At 38.4% G+C, this 17,980-nt stretch overlaps 1 protein-coding gene and 1 long non-coding RNA gene across 14 annotated transcripts in view; both read left to right on the forward strand.

Moving 5' to 3' along the window:
• The window catches only part of ARPP21 (cAMP regulated phosphoprotein 21), a 425,580-nt gene that overhangs the window by 245,316 nt on the left and 162,284 nt on the right, over positions 1–17,980 (forward strand). The window lies entirely within an intron of this gene.
• On the forward strand, positions 5,170–6,701 carry LOC140686557 (uncharacterized). Its single transcript, XR_012060382.1, has 2 exons — positions 5,170–5,256; positions 6,330–6,701. It is a non-coding gene; the product is annotated as an uncharacterized lncRNA (long non-coding RNA).

Below are 17,980 nucleotides of genomic sequence, written 5' to 3' on the forward strand. Positions count from 1 at the left end.
TGCTCAGTGGAAGTGTGGACAACCTGCTCTGGAAGAAATACTCCCAAATTCTAGTGACTTAAAATGGTGATTTACTGTTTATGATTTCCCTTGAATCTGTGCATGGAATTAGGGTAGGGCTCAACTGGTTGGTTCTCCAGCATCTGAATCAGCTGGGATTTGCTGGCCCCGCCAGCAGCTAGGCTGAGCTGGAAGCCTTCACCACGTGCCTAGTGCTCCTCCATGTTGGGTCTTTCTCTCTCTCCTTTGTCTGTCATCTTCCAGTGCTCTTCCCTGAGATGCTCTGCAGCATGGAGGCTGAATTCCCAGAGAGAGTCTTTCTCACTGACAAGCCCTGAACCAACTGTGAGGACAAATCGAAGATTTAACTCAAATACAGACTCAGACGTTGAATTTCCATTAACTTTCTTGGGGGAAAAAAAATGAACCCCAGCAAAATAAAACAAAGTAAAATGAAGAAGAAAGAGAGGGAGGAGGGAATGTGACAGATTCAACTCAGGGATCCAGTTGAACAACTCAAAAGGGCAGTGAAAAGAAATCCCAGGTTAGGTTACGGTGTTGATCAACTGCGATGGTTATGTTTACTCTTAGGGAGTAAAACTGGGCCAGGAGGGAAGGGAGGCAAACCTTTCATTCTCATTTAACAATATCACTACAGATCAAATTAGAACCTCATGTTTATATTACTTTACAGAGCAAATAAAGCTCAAAAAACTTACAAATAGCTTTTTTTCCCCCAAATACCTTTTTAAATACCAAATATAAAATCTGTTTTAAGGTTCTTAAGCTTTTGAGAGTCCTCATGTTCTTCTCACTTACACTTTTAGGTTGGTCTTTGATACTATTTGATATTGTTTGAGATTTTCATTGTTTCCCAGGTTGTGACAGAATGTAGGTTTCATTTTTGTCACTTCCTCTGTCTCTTTTGGTCTTTACATTCCCCACTCCCCCTTTGGCCTTCCTACCACTTAGCATTTCTTTGATTACATACAAAATTGCTGACTGGACGACATTGCCCAAGACTGTCCTGTGCTACCTTTCTGACTGTGCACTCATTAAGAAAACTAGGCTTCACAAAAAGTACAGCTTTATTCAAAACAGGAATGTGGGCGATCAACAAAGCTGTTCATTTACAACCATAGTAGATGGTTCACATTGAAGAGGAAAATGAAAAGAGGGAGGGAAGGAGGAAAGAAGAGCGGACGGACATAAGAGAGAGAGAATCGGCATTGGCACACGTATTTGTACCACTGGTTGTATAGAGCGTCTTCTGATAAGATAGCCTTTCTCTAGGGAACAATCTGCGTTTTGTGGACATTATTTAATTAAACTTGATGGCATTCACCAAGCTGAGGACAGTAAGAAATTTTGTGATAGGACAGAATTGTTTTTCACTGAATGATAGCAAGGCTTTCCATCATATTCTCCTTACTCTCTAGCTTTGGGTCTGCTCTTATACATTGTATAATTAAAAACCTTCACCTTGCAACCTTGCAGCCCTACAGACCAAGCTAGGAATGTCTCTAGGACTTTATAGAAGAATTAAGCATGAAGATGTTTTTATTTATATGTGTGCCATGTGTATGTGATGATGGTGAGGCTCTCCTTGCCTTTTACAATAAGCTTGAGGTTATTTTTTAAATTGGAATAAAACATGAACTATGTAGTCAAGTCAAATCTATCTGACTCCTGTACTTACTAGGTTTTCCTAGTCACAGGGGAAGAGTGACTACCTCACAATTAGGGAAAATTTAGTTTAATACACAGTGTCGAAACATGCTGTCAGTATACTGATGCAGATTAGAAACTCCTATTAAATATCTGAGTGGCACATCCCAAAACCCATGCCCTTTGTATTAGTTGGTTACTGCCGTGTCATAAGCCACCTTCATGCCTAGTGGCATAGAACAACCACCATTTCTTCAGCTCATGATTCTGTGTGTTGAAAGTTTAGCCTCAACTCAGCTGGGCTTCCTCTGGAATATGTTGCTTAGCCGCAGTTCAGACAGATAGCTCTGCCGCTGAGAGTTGACCAGCTACTGACTGAGGGGAGAGGGAGGCAACAGAGCCACGTGTCTATGCCCATTCTCCAGGAGCCTCCCTGTGCTGGTTCTCAGAGTGGCTGGGCAGACATCTAAGAAAGTCAACAATAAGAATGGAAAGCTTATTTTTTTATGGCCTAGACTTGAAATGGCCACTTACTCGTATTTGCTGCAGTTTACTAGCCAAAGAAAGTCACAACCCGTCCAGATTCAAGAAGTTCACCTCTTTTGGGAGTATAGGAGGAAATCATAAAAGTACTCAATTTATTCATAATAAATTTAAAAATTTTTTTAAAGAATGGGATAAATAGAAAACTAATATTAAAGTGGTAGATTTCAACCCAACCACATTGAAAGTTGCATTAAACATAAATGATCTAAATATTCATTTGATTATCATACTGGGGAAAAGCAAGACCTAAGAAGTTCACCTCTTGTTGGGAAGAAGAGCAAAGCCATATTACAAACCATCTTTGACACAAGGAGTCAAATATTTGCAGCTATTTTTGCACATTATCCACATTATTCTCTTTATTACTGTTGTCTGATACTGCCTTTAGGGTCCTTCACGAGTAAAATACAAGACAAATCACACATTAATTTTGAATATCAGGGTCTCCTCAGAAATGATAAGATGCTTTAACATTAAAAACCTATTTTTAGAATTCAGTGCATTAACCAGACAAAGAATAAAGTTTAATATCTAATTAAAATTTTCTGTACTTAGAAAGTTTCTTTTGTCATCACAACAATCCCTTGTACAATACTGAGTACTTTATAATGATTAACTTATTTAAATAGTAATAAAAATACTGGGACAGAAATGCTATAAATACTCCTAATTTGCAGATAAGGAAACTGAATCCTAAACAGTATAAGGAACTGTTCGGCATCACACAGTTAGAGATTAGCAGTAGAGGGAATAAAGCCCTGCTTACAAGTTTAAATCCCTTGTAACTTGAAAACACAAACCCCTCCATGACGGTGGGCACCACTCCAGTAGAAAGGTTTCTCTGTATTTTCCCAATTACCCTCTCCCTGCTCAGTTGATGATCTTTAATTTTCTGGGGAAGATGACTGAGGCCCACTTTGCAGGGTGCTGTCTAGAACAGAGGTGTGGCGTGCATGTCCTCAGAAAGCTAACAGACTTTGAAGCCTTAAACTTGGGAACCAAAACCATTGAAAAATTTAGAAAAGGTTAAGAGTGAAACTTGTGCTTTGGGTTTCAGAGGAGATGAGATCGTACAGTGGATCCAGGAAGCAAGAAAGTTTGGTTCTAAAACATTTCATGTATACTTGCACTGGTTGGAGATAGGGAAGCTAACATGTCTGTCTTTGAGGAGGTAAATATCTGATGAGTTCGTCCACTGGTCCAGCATACTTCAGTGCCTTTTGTTTTGATTATATCGCTAGTCTGCCCCTCCTACCTGTCTCACTGTGGTCCTTTTTCTGTGTCTTTGGATGTAGAAGAGCTTTTCTGGTAGGTCTTTGTCTTTTTCATAGATGATATTGTTCTGCAGATGGTTGTGGTTCTGGTGTGCCCACGAGAGGAGGTGAGCTCAGAGTCTTTCTGTGCTGCCATCTTGGTTAATACCCCAGTGCCTTTTGCTTTTATTAGAGCACAGCCTCACTGAGTAACTGAATCAGAATTAGCAACCTTGATTTGGAGCCAAGAGAATTTATGAGGATTGGAAGAATGAGAACATAGAAGGAATAAATAAAGTATCCATTAATTTACTTATTTATTCATCAACCAAAAAGATCGCTAAATTCCAGACAGCCCTCAGTCTGATGGTAGAGAAAGAAAGATTTAAGTGAAAATGTTTATGTACCAGATTATTATTTGGGTAAGACATAGGTTAATTCCTGAGATGAGAAAGACAGCCTAACCCATAGAAGAAATTATTTTTACTATTGTTATTTTAACTTACTATTCACATTAGATGCTGAGAAGACTCAGGTTTATGAATCATTAATTCTTCCCTGAGTGGACATGTGGTTCCCCTCATGAGGCAGCATGTGAGCAAGATCTTAAAAAGAATGAATAGGGAAAGACTCTAGGCTGCCTTCTCTGGGTACTGATGTTGTGTTGTGAGATGTTATTATGTACCAACCATTGCTAGGGCTCTGCCTTGTGTAACAACAGAGGCACAGCATGAAAAGTAAAGGGCCACAATTACTGAGTTCTAATCATGATTGCCAGGCTTGTTTCCTTAGCTTAGGGAGTTAGTTCTAACAGCTACAGAAATCAATGAGAGACCACGCTTTGCTGTACGTCTTTCAGACAGAGCTGCTACTAATTGCTCCGTAACCGTGGGTCTGACTGTGTTATCAGCCTTACTTCTCAAGTGATCCTGTTCTGGTGTAATTCTCCTTTTAACGGCTATTTGTACAAACAGCAGAGCCAGAATGGCCCTTGGAGACATCTTGTCCAGACTTTTATCATTGGAGCCCTTTCTCCAGACACAATTCTCTTTAACATGGTAAACAAATCAAAGAGGAGTGCTCGGCTCAAGGAGCCGTTGTGTGTGGCCTGGCCTATTCAACCACTGCCCAGACTCACAGCTGCAGTGACTCTGGAAGAAGTAATAAGGACACCCTGTCATCTGATCAAAGATAGTGACCATTGTCTTGTCTAATACTTAATCTTATAGGTGAGGAAATGGAGACCCAGATAAATTGATGATTTGAGGTCACACAGCAAGGAGTTTCCATAGCTAAAACTCAAAATTCATGGTTACTTTTTACTTTAATGTTGTTAATCTCCCAAATCTCTTTAGTAATAGATATCAAGGAGTGGGCACAAAATGTAGGATAGCGTTTTGGCCTCTTAGAATAAAACTCATTTAATTGTTTCATCTCCTCCCATGAAACAATTCACAGTACAGTGAATCTCAAAATCTCAAGTGCTTATGAACAACACAGAATCCTTGGCTCCATTCCAGCATTAATAAATTAAAATGTCCTGGGTCAGAATGAGAGACCATATATTTTCACGACACTATCCATGTGATTCTGATGTAGCCTATCAGAAAACAGGGTTAATATTTGTCACTGGACTCAATGTTCTAAGGGTGTTGTGACTCATAAAACTTTGGAACTTAGAACCTCACGTGCTGAAGAATTTGTGAGTGGTATTTAACTTACTACAGGGACACGATGACTTGAACTAGGGAAGAATTACATAGAGAGATCATTAGCATCTCTAGTCTAGGTGAGCATTGGGCCTTCCCACCTGTCTTGTGCAGGTTTCTGCATGAAACTCATTGGTCTGACATTATCCCCAGGCCACAGAGTCCAGTGGGGGAGACCATGGAAGCCACATCAATAGTCTCCTTCAGTTTTCCCTCCAGATGTAAGCATCTGATGCTAGGACTCTGTTCTGGGAAGATTTTTTTTTTTCCTTTTTTTTTAACATTTTTTATTGATTTATAATCATTTTACAATGTTGTGTCAAATTCCGGGAACATTTTGACCTCCAAAATTAAGCCTACTAAAGATCTCTTGGGAGAGCTCAATATGCAAATGTATTCTACTTTTACAAAGTTTAAATTAGAAAATCCAAATTCATCCAAAGTAGGTAAAGTAGAGATACCTTTCTATATAAAACTATGAATTTTACAGACTTCAGAGAGATCTTGGAAATCAGTTAATCTCCATTATTATCACAGAGATTGATTAGGGCTAAGGGACCCCATACCTAGGTAGCCACGGGGCTCGGCCTTGAGTCAAAGGCCAGGGAAGAGTAAAATTTTTTTTAAGTGCGTAAATATTTTGAATACTGTTACATGGTGTACAGAATTTTATACACGTGAAATTTGAAACAGGTCAGAGTAAATAAAAACAAGAGATAGGAGGAAATCTATTTCAAATTAGACAACAGATTACTTGAGAACCTTCTAAATTGTCAACTGTTATTTTTCAACTTGTGTTTATTGTAGATCAGTTTTGGTGCACAGTTTAAGAAAAGGGATTCATACTCAGTTTCTCAGCAGAGGGGGGAAGAAAAGCAGTGAGACTTGAACTTGCTTTTTAAGACACTGATTTGAGGTGGAAAATTTTCTACAAAGAAAGAGCAAAGGGCCAGCATACTAATGGCAGTGATTCTAGGGGCTGTTCTAAAAAAGGCTTGGTTCTTTAAGCAGATATGCAGATTTTTTAACCATAACTCATACTTCTGAGCAAATGCGTTTTATACACTGAAGTGCAGCTTTTGACAAAATTCACGGCTCTGCCTGGATATGCCTTTGGCTGTGGTTTAAGCAGTTGCCTCTGACTCTTCTCAAGTCCATCAGCTTACGAAAGAGATGTGGAGGGGCCAACTCTGCTTCCCGATGAGGACAGAATCAAGAGATCGTGCCATCCTTCCCGCCTTCCCTCCCCCTGCCGTCTCTTTTGCAAGCCCTTGCTGGAGCAGTGGGAAAAGCACAGGGCACACAGGACATGCTGCTTCTGATGGGGAGGTGGTCTCAATCTGTGTGCCAACAAGGGTGGTACTTGGCCATGTATCAGCTTTGGAGCCAAACAGTACTAGGTTTGAACCTTGCTTTCTCCTCTGAGATCTTGTGTACATTATTTTATAGGTCTGATGTGCCATCTCTGGGCCTGTTTTCTCCTTTATAAGGTACAAAAGATAAGAATACAAGCTCCTTACTCAGATTGGCTGAGTTCATTTATTTTTCTACCTAGAGCAAAATAAGTTCTCCTTAATGATCAGTTTTCTCCTCAAGCTTCAACAGAGATTCCATTCCAGGGATAGTTCTTGTGACAGGTATACCAGTTAGCTCCAGTTGCGTAATGACCCATCCTGAAACATTTCCAACAAAAGCATTTCCTGAGCTCAGGATTCCACAGACCAGCAATGTGAGCTGGATTTACCTGGGTGGTGTGTTACAGATTTGGTTGATCTTGGCTGGGCTTGCTCCTGTAACCGCATTTAGTAATTAAGTCACCCAGGGCTGTCTGGGACAGTGGGGCCTTTCTCCACATGGGGAGGCTGGGTTTGTTCCTGTGGAAATAGCAGAGGTACCAAGAGAACAGAGTGGAGGTTGTCAGACCTCTTGGGACCCAGGCTGGGAACAAATTCTTCTGCCACATTCTTTTGGCTCATCAAATCATATGCCCAGCCCAGAATTAAGGGGCAGAAAGCCAATTCCTTTTCTTGATGGAGATGCTGAAAGAATTGGTACAACATTTGCCATCTACCAAACCAGGTTGACTCTTTCTGGCTACAATTTTAGTTCACAGAAGGAGTACCATACTGCATGACAGGATGCTTAGTTCTTAGTCACTTCCCTGAGTCTAACTACCACCAACTACAAGGCAAGGCAGGGCATTCATATACCAAAGCCTTGTTATTTTATTTTCATTTATAATTTCCTCTCCTTGTGACTCATCCCACAGCTAAGACAAGCATGGATGCCATGCATTTATTTATTGGGGGGTTGGGGACACCTCTTTTTTTCCCTCTCTGACAGGTGTCCTGGGATATCCTTCTGGAGTAGCAATCTGGCCCTTCGTCTCATTTTGCCAATCTGATCACCCTAGGGTAGGGCGATTTAACAGGAGTAATTAATCATTGTGTTTTCTGAAATTGGAAGCCAAGGCACATTAGCCTCATACCAGAGAGCATGTATGCCAGTGAGGGGGTGATGAAGGAGTGTGTGTAATGAGAGAGGTGAGAGTCTTATAATTAAGGAGGAGCATAAATAATAATGAAAGTCATTAGTGCCACTCGGTTGAAAGAATGTCATAAATGTAATTGGGGCATTAAAGTGAAATCCATTATGACAAACATTAACACATACAAAGGAGGGGAAAATGTGGTTATCTTGAGTTTGACAGATAACTTCGGCTTCCAGTGGGGCCCAGATGGCGTTCAGGAAAATGTTATGAGCAGTTTTATTTTAATATTTTTGGTTATGTGATATTTGGGAATCGAATGACACAAACACATGAGGAATTTTCACATGCCTGGCCTCGAAGCGGCTGGCAGAGAAGAGAGGTCACCGAAGGCAGCAGAGGACTGGAAGACTTCCATCTCGGCTGCACGACACTTCTTAGGTGTTGCGATAACTCAAGGCATATGATGCAGTCTGGCATTTTTCCCCCTCTGTGAAATTCCCTGTTGAACCAGGCATGCAGTTTGGATGCTATCTTTAAAAAATAGCAAAGTGTGGGGCGAGCGACAGGGATGAGGATGAGGACATTTAAACAATTATGCAGGAAATTATATGATGCTAAAATTGAACACGGACAGACTGTTCAGTGGCAGGATTCCCACTCGTGCTGAGCTTTGCAAAGGAGAGAGGGGTTTTTTTTTTTCTTTCTCTCTGGGACTGTAATTTTTGAGCATGTAAGAATTCAGAATATAAAACAAAAGAAAAAATTTAAATAGTTCTAGAGATGGAGGCAAATAGAAATAAGAAGGCAGTTGTGAAAAAAGAAAGAGAATTAAGATTGTGTGTGTGTGTGTGTGTGTGTGTGTGTGTTGAAAGAGAGGAGGTGATCAACGATGGCAGTGGTTTGGAAAGAGATATGTTCTTCTTTGGGGTTTCTTTTCAGGGCAGGACAAGCCCAAGGGGATTCAGTCTCTGCCAGCAGGGGTATCATGAGGACTCAATGAATCTGTATATGTAAAAGGCTTAGCATACTGACTGAGAATGGAAAACCCTCAATAAATGGGAGCTATAATAACTATCATTATAAGTGTTACCGTATGTCAGGGCTGCAGGAGCCATCCATTTATGGGGGGAGTCTAGATTATTCATGCATGATGGGGGAGAGGGAGGGGCACACTGACATCTGCGTCAAGCCCACTGTATATAGAGAGATGTAGATAACATGTTAGCTCATCTGATCCACATGGCAAAACTGCTTAGGAGGTATCATTGCCTATGATCGAGGAGACAAAGGATCAGATAGTTTAACGCACATAAAGCTGTTAGAATGGTCATAATAAAGGCTCAGTAATATGTTAGCTCTGATGATTGCCACACTCGAAGTCCCACAGCTAACCATCAGGAGACTCAAAATTTAAATCCTTTTCCCTTTAATGCTGATTCCACTCAGTGGCCTCTCACCTGCCTCACCTGGACCAGTCCACACCCCCAGAGATGAACATTCCATCGTGAAAAGGCTACGGGATGTGATGGAAGGCCTTTGAAGCCTGGAGCCAGAAACTCTGGTTGAAATCCCTGCTACAGTCCGTTGGATACAGAGTTTGTATGGTGCACACTTGTAGTCATGGTGCCCAGAGTTCACTCCAAAGAAGGACTGGTTGCCCCAATTGCTGGGAAGACTGTTAGCAGACAGTCTCCTCAGCCCTTCAGGGATCATTTCAGTTGTCGAGAATCACCTCCTACAAGGTCATGGCCCTTCCTGAGATAGTCCATACTTGATAACTGATGGCTGTGGGAGGATGAAAGCATAGACATCCCTATTCAGTAGGAACAACTCAGGGGGCCATTATAGCTCTAGGGCTTCGTGTGTGTGTGTGTCTGTCTGTCTGTCTGTCTCAAAGGCATCAAAGGGCTTACAGGACAACTGGACTTCTCCCTCCTATCCCCTTTCTTTCCCTTCCCTTCCCTAAGACTGGACCCCCAAGTGCTCTTTGCAATAAACATTCTGCAGATTTAACTCTAGTTCAGGATCTGCTACCTGGAGAACCAAGTGGAGACAGCTTTTAATATGCAAAGGGAGGCAGTGCAGTCATTACTGAATAGATTTCTGTGAGGATCTGAGGGGAAGTGTTTAGCCTATTCATACAGGAACACAGTTACAAGCACATAAAGGAGTTTCAGAAAATGTCACTGAATCGGAAGCTGAACTAATTGAAGAAAAAATGATGAGCAGGTATCATAATGTCAGCACTGAGCAGGACCATTCAGGTGCTGAAGGATTTCAGTTAACATCTCTATCCCACCATCCTGCATTCAGTTTCATCCCCAGGGAGCTTGCCAGGAAGCAAAAGATATTGTTTAAGTAACAATGTCTTGCTGAACTTGCTCCGTGATGTGCTCTGATGCAGAAGAAACCCATTTAAAATGAACTTCAGAGGCGTCAGAGAAGAAAAGAGAGTCACAAAACAACATTTAAACCTAGGAGGAAATGTAGAGAAGAGGCTTGTGTCTTGATTTAGGAAGCCTGACTTAAGAGACTAATAATAAGTAATAATAATAAATAACAATAAGAGAGAAGTTGAGAAACAATCAGAAGCTAGAGACTGGCTTAATTTTGTCTGTTTGCTTACTTGTTTTTAAAGTGCATTTTTATCTATTTTAAATTAGATGAATAGTATATAAATATAATCTCATAATAAAAACAAGGAAGCAATAGTTGGTCTTTTAAGGATATATTCCTAAAGAACTAGATTCTAGAGGTTTCCCTTTGGGAAAAGATTCTCTATTAGTGAACATAGTTTTTGCTTTTTAAATTTTTATTAGTGTTTTAGAATTTTCAATTACTTTCTGCATCTTTTTTTTAACGTACACTTTTAAGATATCTTATTTCTTCAGACCTTTGAAAATTATTTGTAAAAAATTGTAGCTTATCTAGGTATTAAATAAGAGGAACTTCACATTTGTAGCAATATTACCCTTATACTTTCTAAAAGTATTTATATATTGCTCCTTATTTTCTTAGAGAGTTAACTGATTTTCAAAGAATGAATTGTTTTGGGAAAAAATAATCTTATAATTAAAATTAGAGTAAATTTAATCATCATTTTATATTTTAATTTTTGGTTTAACTACAGTAATTTTTCTATCTTTTTCAATTGGATGTTAGATAGTTATTCAATTATTTTATCTGTCTGTCTCTCTCCATTATTTGTAGGGCTATGAAATCCCCTCTGAGCACAGCTTTAGCTACTTCCCACTGGCTTGCTAAAAGGTCATTTAAATAGTTTTTAAGTTCTGCTATTGCATTTTAACCAATTTATTATTTAAAAGTGTTAAATTTAATCTCTCAACATGTTTTGGAGGGCATTAGCCCTCCAAATTTACATATTGATTTATACTTTGATTTAATCAGGGTTAGAAACTGTGTTTGCATTTTTAAACATTAGAAATAGTTCCTTATTGCCTAGCATATAATCTGCGTTTATCATGTTTCCTATGTTTGTAAAGAATGCATATTCTTTCTTTGGAAAGTATGAGCTGCTCTAGAGAGCTATTTGATCATACTTATTAATTGTAATAATAACTCTCATATGCCTTTACTATCTTCCCGCTCTTTAAAGAAGACATTTCATAGTGTTTCCTACTATGAGTTCTCCCACCTCAGCTTCATATATTTGTGAAACTATTGCAAAATCTCTTTTGTGTCCTCAAAATTACATCATTAGATATGGATTCCTTTGCATCCAGATGGATTTTTATTTTCAAAAATTTTCTCAAGAAATGCCATGAGCCTTAGAAAAGGTGATACTTCCAGCTGGCCTGCTAATCACAGGGTATTGACGCCATCTCTCTCCCCTCCTGGGACTTTGATAGACTTGGCTGATTGATCAAGGTCTTCCTTCCTGCAGAGTCCAGATGCTACCTTGGAATATACTGTTCAAGTCAGTTGCTACCAGCTGATCACGGTTTGCCCTTCAGTTAGAACCTATTTGCCCTCCCTGCTTAAAACATTATCAGTCAACACAAAAAAGTAAAATTGACTAATGTTAGAGGGCTACCTCAAATTAATACTTTATCTGTCAAGCTATTATTCGTAGCAATTTGCCAATACTGTTTAAAGTGGGAATTCTCAAGGTAAAAAATATCCTTGAGACCTTCTTAAAATAATTATTTGACAAAATCCATACAACCAAGGGATGAATCAAAATAAACCCTGCATTAAAGAAACTATGGTAAAGAGATCCATTAAAATAAGATGAAACAATTATAGTCACAGGACAGAATATTCATAATTTATACTCTGACCATAGAAATAAATGTCACCGGCTGGAAATTAGTTAAACCCATTGATCTGTGATTATTAGGATATTGTTGGGGAAGGAAAAAATTTGTTGATGTCATCTAATCTTCTTCTAACCATATTGGTAACTGAACCCTTTGTTAAATCCTCATATTTGCTAGGAGGAATGGCTCTTATCTGTGGAAGAGTCTTAACAGCATACCTCTGGGTTTTAGGATTGCTTATGATGCACAAGACTAGTACAAGTGGATTTATGCAACATAATTCCCAAGAAATATTATATGAGATATATGACAGTCTTGAATATCAAATGAAAATGTTTTGTGACTAAAATGTTTTCCACTGTGTAAGATTCTGGCATATTTCAGTTAGAGGCCTCATTTATTACTCTGGTCCAAAGACATCTTGTTCCTGTAAAGGAAAGGAGAAACTGAGGAACCATGCATGCATGATCTCTGGGACCTCTCTCTCTCACTTGGGATATTTTCTTCATCAGATAAGAAGTGTGGTTGAACTGCATTACCCAATACTTTTTGAACACAGGAATCTGAGACATAGTCCAGTGTTATTAAGACTAATAAAAAATCAGGAGAGAGAGACGAACCATAACCTACCCTACAAGGCATTGGCTTAGTGTTCAGACAACAGGTGAGAGAAGACTGATACAAGGGGTGGCAAAGAGCAAAATGTTTGGTAAAATTATTATGTACAGTCACCTATGAAGCAAATGACATTCCTTTCACCCATGAGGGCATAGGAAAAAAGTACAAAGATGGAACATGTTTGTCTTGTGTGCAGAATATTATTGGATACTTTGGCAAAATGTTAAAAGAAAGAGATGTACTCCAGATAGAATTGACTTGTTCCAAATAGGAATGGAAGAAAGCAGAGGTTCTAATGTTGGAAAAGCGTATTGCTTGTACAGCCTATTTAAGATGGCATATAAAGAGGTTCTGAATGGGAACAGACCCAGTAAAGCTGATCATTTGATTAAAGTGATGCAAGCAAAAATCAAAATAAGAGTGTAGCCTACATATTGTTTAAATTTTTCAGTGGATTACTGTGCCTTGGGGAAAAGAGTTTGACCTTCACACCTATTATTGTATTTTTTGTTTGTTTTAATTGAAGTATGGTCAGTTTACAGTGTGTCAGTTTCTGGTGTACAGCATAATGTTTCAGTCATACATATACATACATGTATTCCTTTTCATATTCTTTTTCATTATAAGTTACTACAAGATATTGAATATAGTTCCCTGTACTGTACAGTAGGACCTTGATGTTTATCTATTATATATATTGTAGTATCTGCAAATCTCAAATTCCCAATTTATCCCTTCTTACCCCATTCCCCCCAGTAACCACAAATTTATTTTCTGTCTGAGTCTGTTTCTGTTTTCTAAATAAGTTCATTTGGGTCGTTGTTTGTTTTTTAAAGATTCCACATGTGAGTGATATCATATGGTATTTTTTCTTTCTCTTTCTGGCTTCACTTAGAATGACGATCTCCAGGTCCATCCATGTTGCTGCAAATGGCATTGTTTTATTTTTTTATGGTTGAGTAGTATTCCATTGTATAAATATACCATTACCTCCTTATCCAGTCATCTGTCGATGGACATTTAGGTTGTTTCCATGTGTTGGCTATTGTATGTAGTGCTGCTGTGAACATTAGTATGCGTGTGTCTTTTCTAATTAGACCTCCCTCTAGATAGATACCCAGGAGTGGGATTGCTGGACCATACAGTTAAACCTATTTTTACTTTTTTGAGGACTCTCCATACTGTTTTCCATAATGGCTGCACCAAACCACATTCCCACCAGCAGTGTAGGAGGGTTCCCTTTTCTCCACACACTGTCCAGCATTTATCGCTTGTGGACTTTTTAATGATGGCCTTCTGACTGGTGTCAGATGATACTTCATTGTAGTTTTGATTTGCATTCCTCTGATAGAGATACTGAACTTGGAATGAATATTATGGTATTTGGGATTGTCTCATGACAAATAAGGTTTGTTTTTTAAATGTGTGGGAAGAAGAGAACAGAGATACATGGTGATCATTAGGATGGAAAGTTATGGTATTTACATATGTCTGAAATTCAAAAAAATCAAGGACAGCTGAACTTCATAATTATTGTTTGTCTAGGTCATCTGATGATTCAGCAATGTTTGGATGATTAATAACGTGAAGACATACATACTGTATAAATGAATGCATACTTAAACATTTGCTTTTCTTACCTTCACTTTAGAGAAAATCAATAATTATGTTGTTATACAGAGTTTGTTCCCCCAACTTGTATTCACGTATCAATAGTCATATAAAAGATTAAAATAAAGTAGAAATATACTCAAAGTGTAGACAATTTGAATATGAAGCAAGTGTAAGCAATCAAAAAATATAGAAGACATATTTTCAGGAATGCTATTTTCCTTCTAGAGTATTATTCTCTAAAAATAAAAGTGAAAAAGATCAAATCACTAATTTGAACAAAATAAATTAATTACAAGTAAAATAATTACTATTTTTAAAATATTTAAATCAAATTTGTAACATTTTAGACATAGAACTATTCACAATCCTAGCCTTTAATGTTCATCTAGTTGCCAGTGTCAACAATCAGTATTGTCTTTCAGGCGTATTGCCAATTTTATCAAATAAAAATGCAAGGCATCCCATTAAATTTGAATTTCAGATAAACAACAATAATTTTTAGTACAAGTATGTTCCAAATATTGCATTAGGACATACTTATTCTGAAAATGTTACTCACTTTTTAAATTTAAAATTGAAATTAAACTGGCTGTCCTATATTTTATCTGGCAACCCTAATATATCTATAAATTTAAGAGTAATAGAATTTGCTTAATATTGCACCACGTTCCAGAGCCACTACATGTAACTGCTGCAAATAGTATGATGATAGTAAATACCTGAAGAGGAATTAATTGAAAACCACAAGTAGCAACAAAACAGTCACTTGGCAATTCAGGGAACATATTTCAATATATTTTAAAAAACATTAAATTCACACCCCGAGGATAGATTTGACAAGTTAATTAATTTGTCTTTTCTCTTACCTAAGTGTTTCCTCTGCTCAAATTCTGCCCGCATTCCAAAGCAGCATACACCTTCATATTTAGCAGTAAGGCAAGGCATTTTCAAAGTAGTCAAACATAGTTGTCTTCTGTCTCTAGGCCATAGGAAGGAGGATTTGCCCTGACAGCTGAGACTTGAAATGCTGCTAGTTTTGAGAGTGGAGGTTAACAGCCATGACTTATGCTTTATCATGCAAAATCCTTCATCCTCAACCTCTATTGGACCCATGTATTCTTTAGTAAGTGTGTGTGTGTGTGTGCGCACGCGCACGCGTTTATGCACGCACACGCTCCTGCATATGTATATTCTCATAAAATCTTGGGCTCTTGAACACCTAGAACCCAGAGCAAACATCCCTCATCCCCACATGTAACATGAATAAATTAGACCTCAGATATACTTCTTTCTCAATATCCATGCTCTGACAGTTTCCTAGTCCACTTTGTAGACCCCACTTTAGTCTATGTGACCAGTCCTGGGTGATGGACTGTGAGCAGAACTTTGTGTCATATCTGTGCCACTTCAGAGCTGGTGTGACATCCTTCAGCTGTCTCCAATCATAGCTGCTGTTGAGGTGGCTGCACAAGACTGTAGGGCTGCCATTTGTGACCAAGTGGAGAGGAGCCCAGCACTAACCCACATTAGATACAGAGCGAAAACAACAAGAACACTAAACGTTTGTATGAAAAAAGACAAATTTTGGAGGTTTTTTCTTCCCCCAAAGCATAACCTGGCAAAATTTGAATAATAGCAGTTCCATACTTTAAAGAGCTCTCCATTCCAAGACTATGTATCCAGTTGAATTTTTTGATAATAGTAGTATGTGCTTTTTAAATTTACATTTAAATATTTAATCAAATGAAGTTTTATTTTAGTCTGGCATACAGCATACGTATTTAAGGTTTCATTTGGAAAAAAAAAACCTGTCCAAAGTTAATTAGATAATCAATATATTTCCTCAGTAACTTCCAATAAAATTTTTATCATACACTAGATCAGGGGTCACAACCATGTTCTGCATGCCAAATCTGCCTGTTTTTGTTTAAATAGAGTTTTATTAGAACCTGTCCTGCTCATTTGTTTGCACACTGCTGTGATGTGACTGCTTTCCATACTATGGCAGAATTGAGTAGTTGTGACCAAGATCATATTGCCCCAAAGCCTAAAATATTTACTTTCTGTAACTTCAAAGAAAAATTTGTCTACTTCACTAAATTTTTGTGGCTATGTGGTGTAAGGTCTTAAATCAAGTCACAGTATTATGTGCCTCCTTGACATCTGGTGAAACCAGGGGAACCTCAAATGGCCAAACCACAAGTTCCCCACCCACGGATGCCTCCTGGCCAAACAACCTTCCTTTCTGAAGGTGCCAGGCACGGTTCCTGCCTATACCTGAGGAGGGCATGTCAGTTACCTGTCAGTCCGAATTATTCAAACATGCTGATCACGTCTTCCTGAACATACCAGGGGGTACCCCGCGGACTGGCTACTACACAGTCTACCCCCCACAGCCTTCGGTGGGTCAGCCTTTTCCTGAGTGCAGCCTCAATGTGGCTCACCTGGCACAGTGTTTTCCTCTCCTGAAGAAAGATGTGGACATACGTGACTAATAAACTGCTTATCTGTTCAGTGATAAGTATTCTCTGCTTGGCCATCCCCATAACTCCAGTGCAGGAGCCCCTCCATCACCAGTGCAGTGAATTGGAAATGATTAAGACTGATTGTCTCTAGACTTTTTAGTTTCTTCCTTTGCTTTTGTTATAAAACAACGATTATATAATGATTTAACACTGAAAATATGTTTTATATTATTTTATGATTAGTAAAGATTTTAGGCTTTGGAGGCAATATATTAACATATTCCATTTAAATTCCTCTGGCAAATCTTAGACATTTTTTCTTATAGATAAAAATATAGAGTTTTTTTTAATCAGTGAAATCCAATTGAGATTGTAACTGGAATTTCGCACACATAGGCTGCTAGGGAGAATACTGTCATTTAAAAATTTTTTAAGTACCCTCAAAAATTTTTTAATAATTTAATCTTTTAAGATTATTCTTAAGGTTTTGTCTCAATTCTTTATTTTTAATGCTATTGTCATTAAGTATTTGTGTTTCTTTAAAAAAATTTTAAATAGGTAATCACTTGTATGTGAGGAAGCTATTTAACTTTGTCTTTTTTATTTGTAAATGAACTTTTTAGTTAACTTTTATTAACTGTGTCAGGAGGATATTCCATATAAAAAAGTGCTTGCAGAGAATTTTCATTTCACTCACAGTATCATGTAGAGCAACACCCTTTGAGTACACTGCTTTAAAACCCCGGTGCTTGCTGCCATTTTCCACAAGCCTCAGGTCATGTTCTGTTTCATTTTTAATTCACAGTCTTAGAATTTGACCCTATTGGAGAGCTGCCTGTGTGGCCATGTTAATCTCTACTAACTTTTATTTGTCAGTGAAATAGTTTGGAGTTTTCCATTCTTTGGATTCATTCAACATTCTTTAACAGATTTTCCTTTTAGCCACTCAGGCTCCAGAGGTTGTACCCATTGTATTTCTGAATTTTTTCATGTCTGTCTTCATGAAGTCTAGAGAATACTTTTTACTACCCAGTTTGCCATCTTCCAAGGCTGCTGTAATATCCTCTTTGTTAACTCCTTCCCCCTAGTGCATGGAATCACACCTGAAATAGTTTTTCAACTTCTTAAGGGATGAACTTGTGAGCCAGCCACATTAAGAACTTATCAGGTACACTGCTTTTAGGCAAATGAGACTCTGAGCAATAGAAACGGTGTTTGAGATTCCCCGTGACTGAATCTGAATCTTCTCCTTGTGTCAGTCTTATTAATCAACACGGGAGCCCAGCATCCATCTGGCTGAATGGTCACTCAGCGATCTCACTGTCTATTCCCTCCT

Source organism: Vicugna pacos, chromosome 17 (genome assembly GCF_048564905.1).
Source record: "Vicugna pacos chromosome 17, VicPac4, whole genome shotgun sequence".
Classification (NCBI taxonomy): domain Eukaryota; kingdom Metazoa; phylum Chordata; class Mammalia; order Artiodactyla; family Camelidae; genus Vicugna; species Vicugna pacos.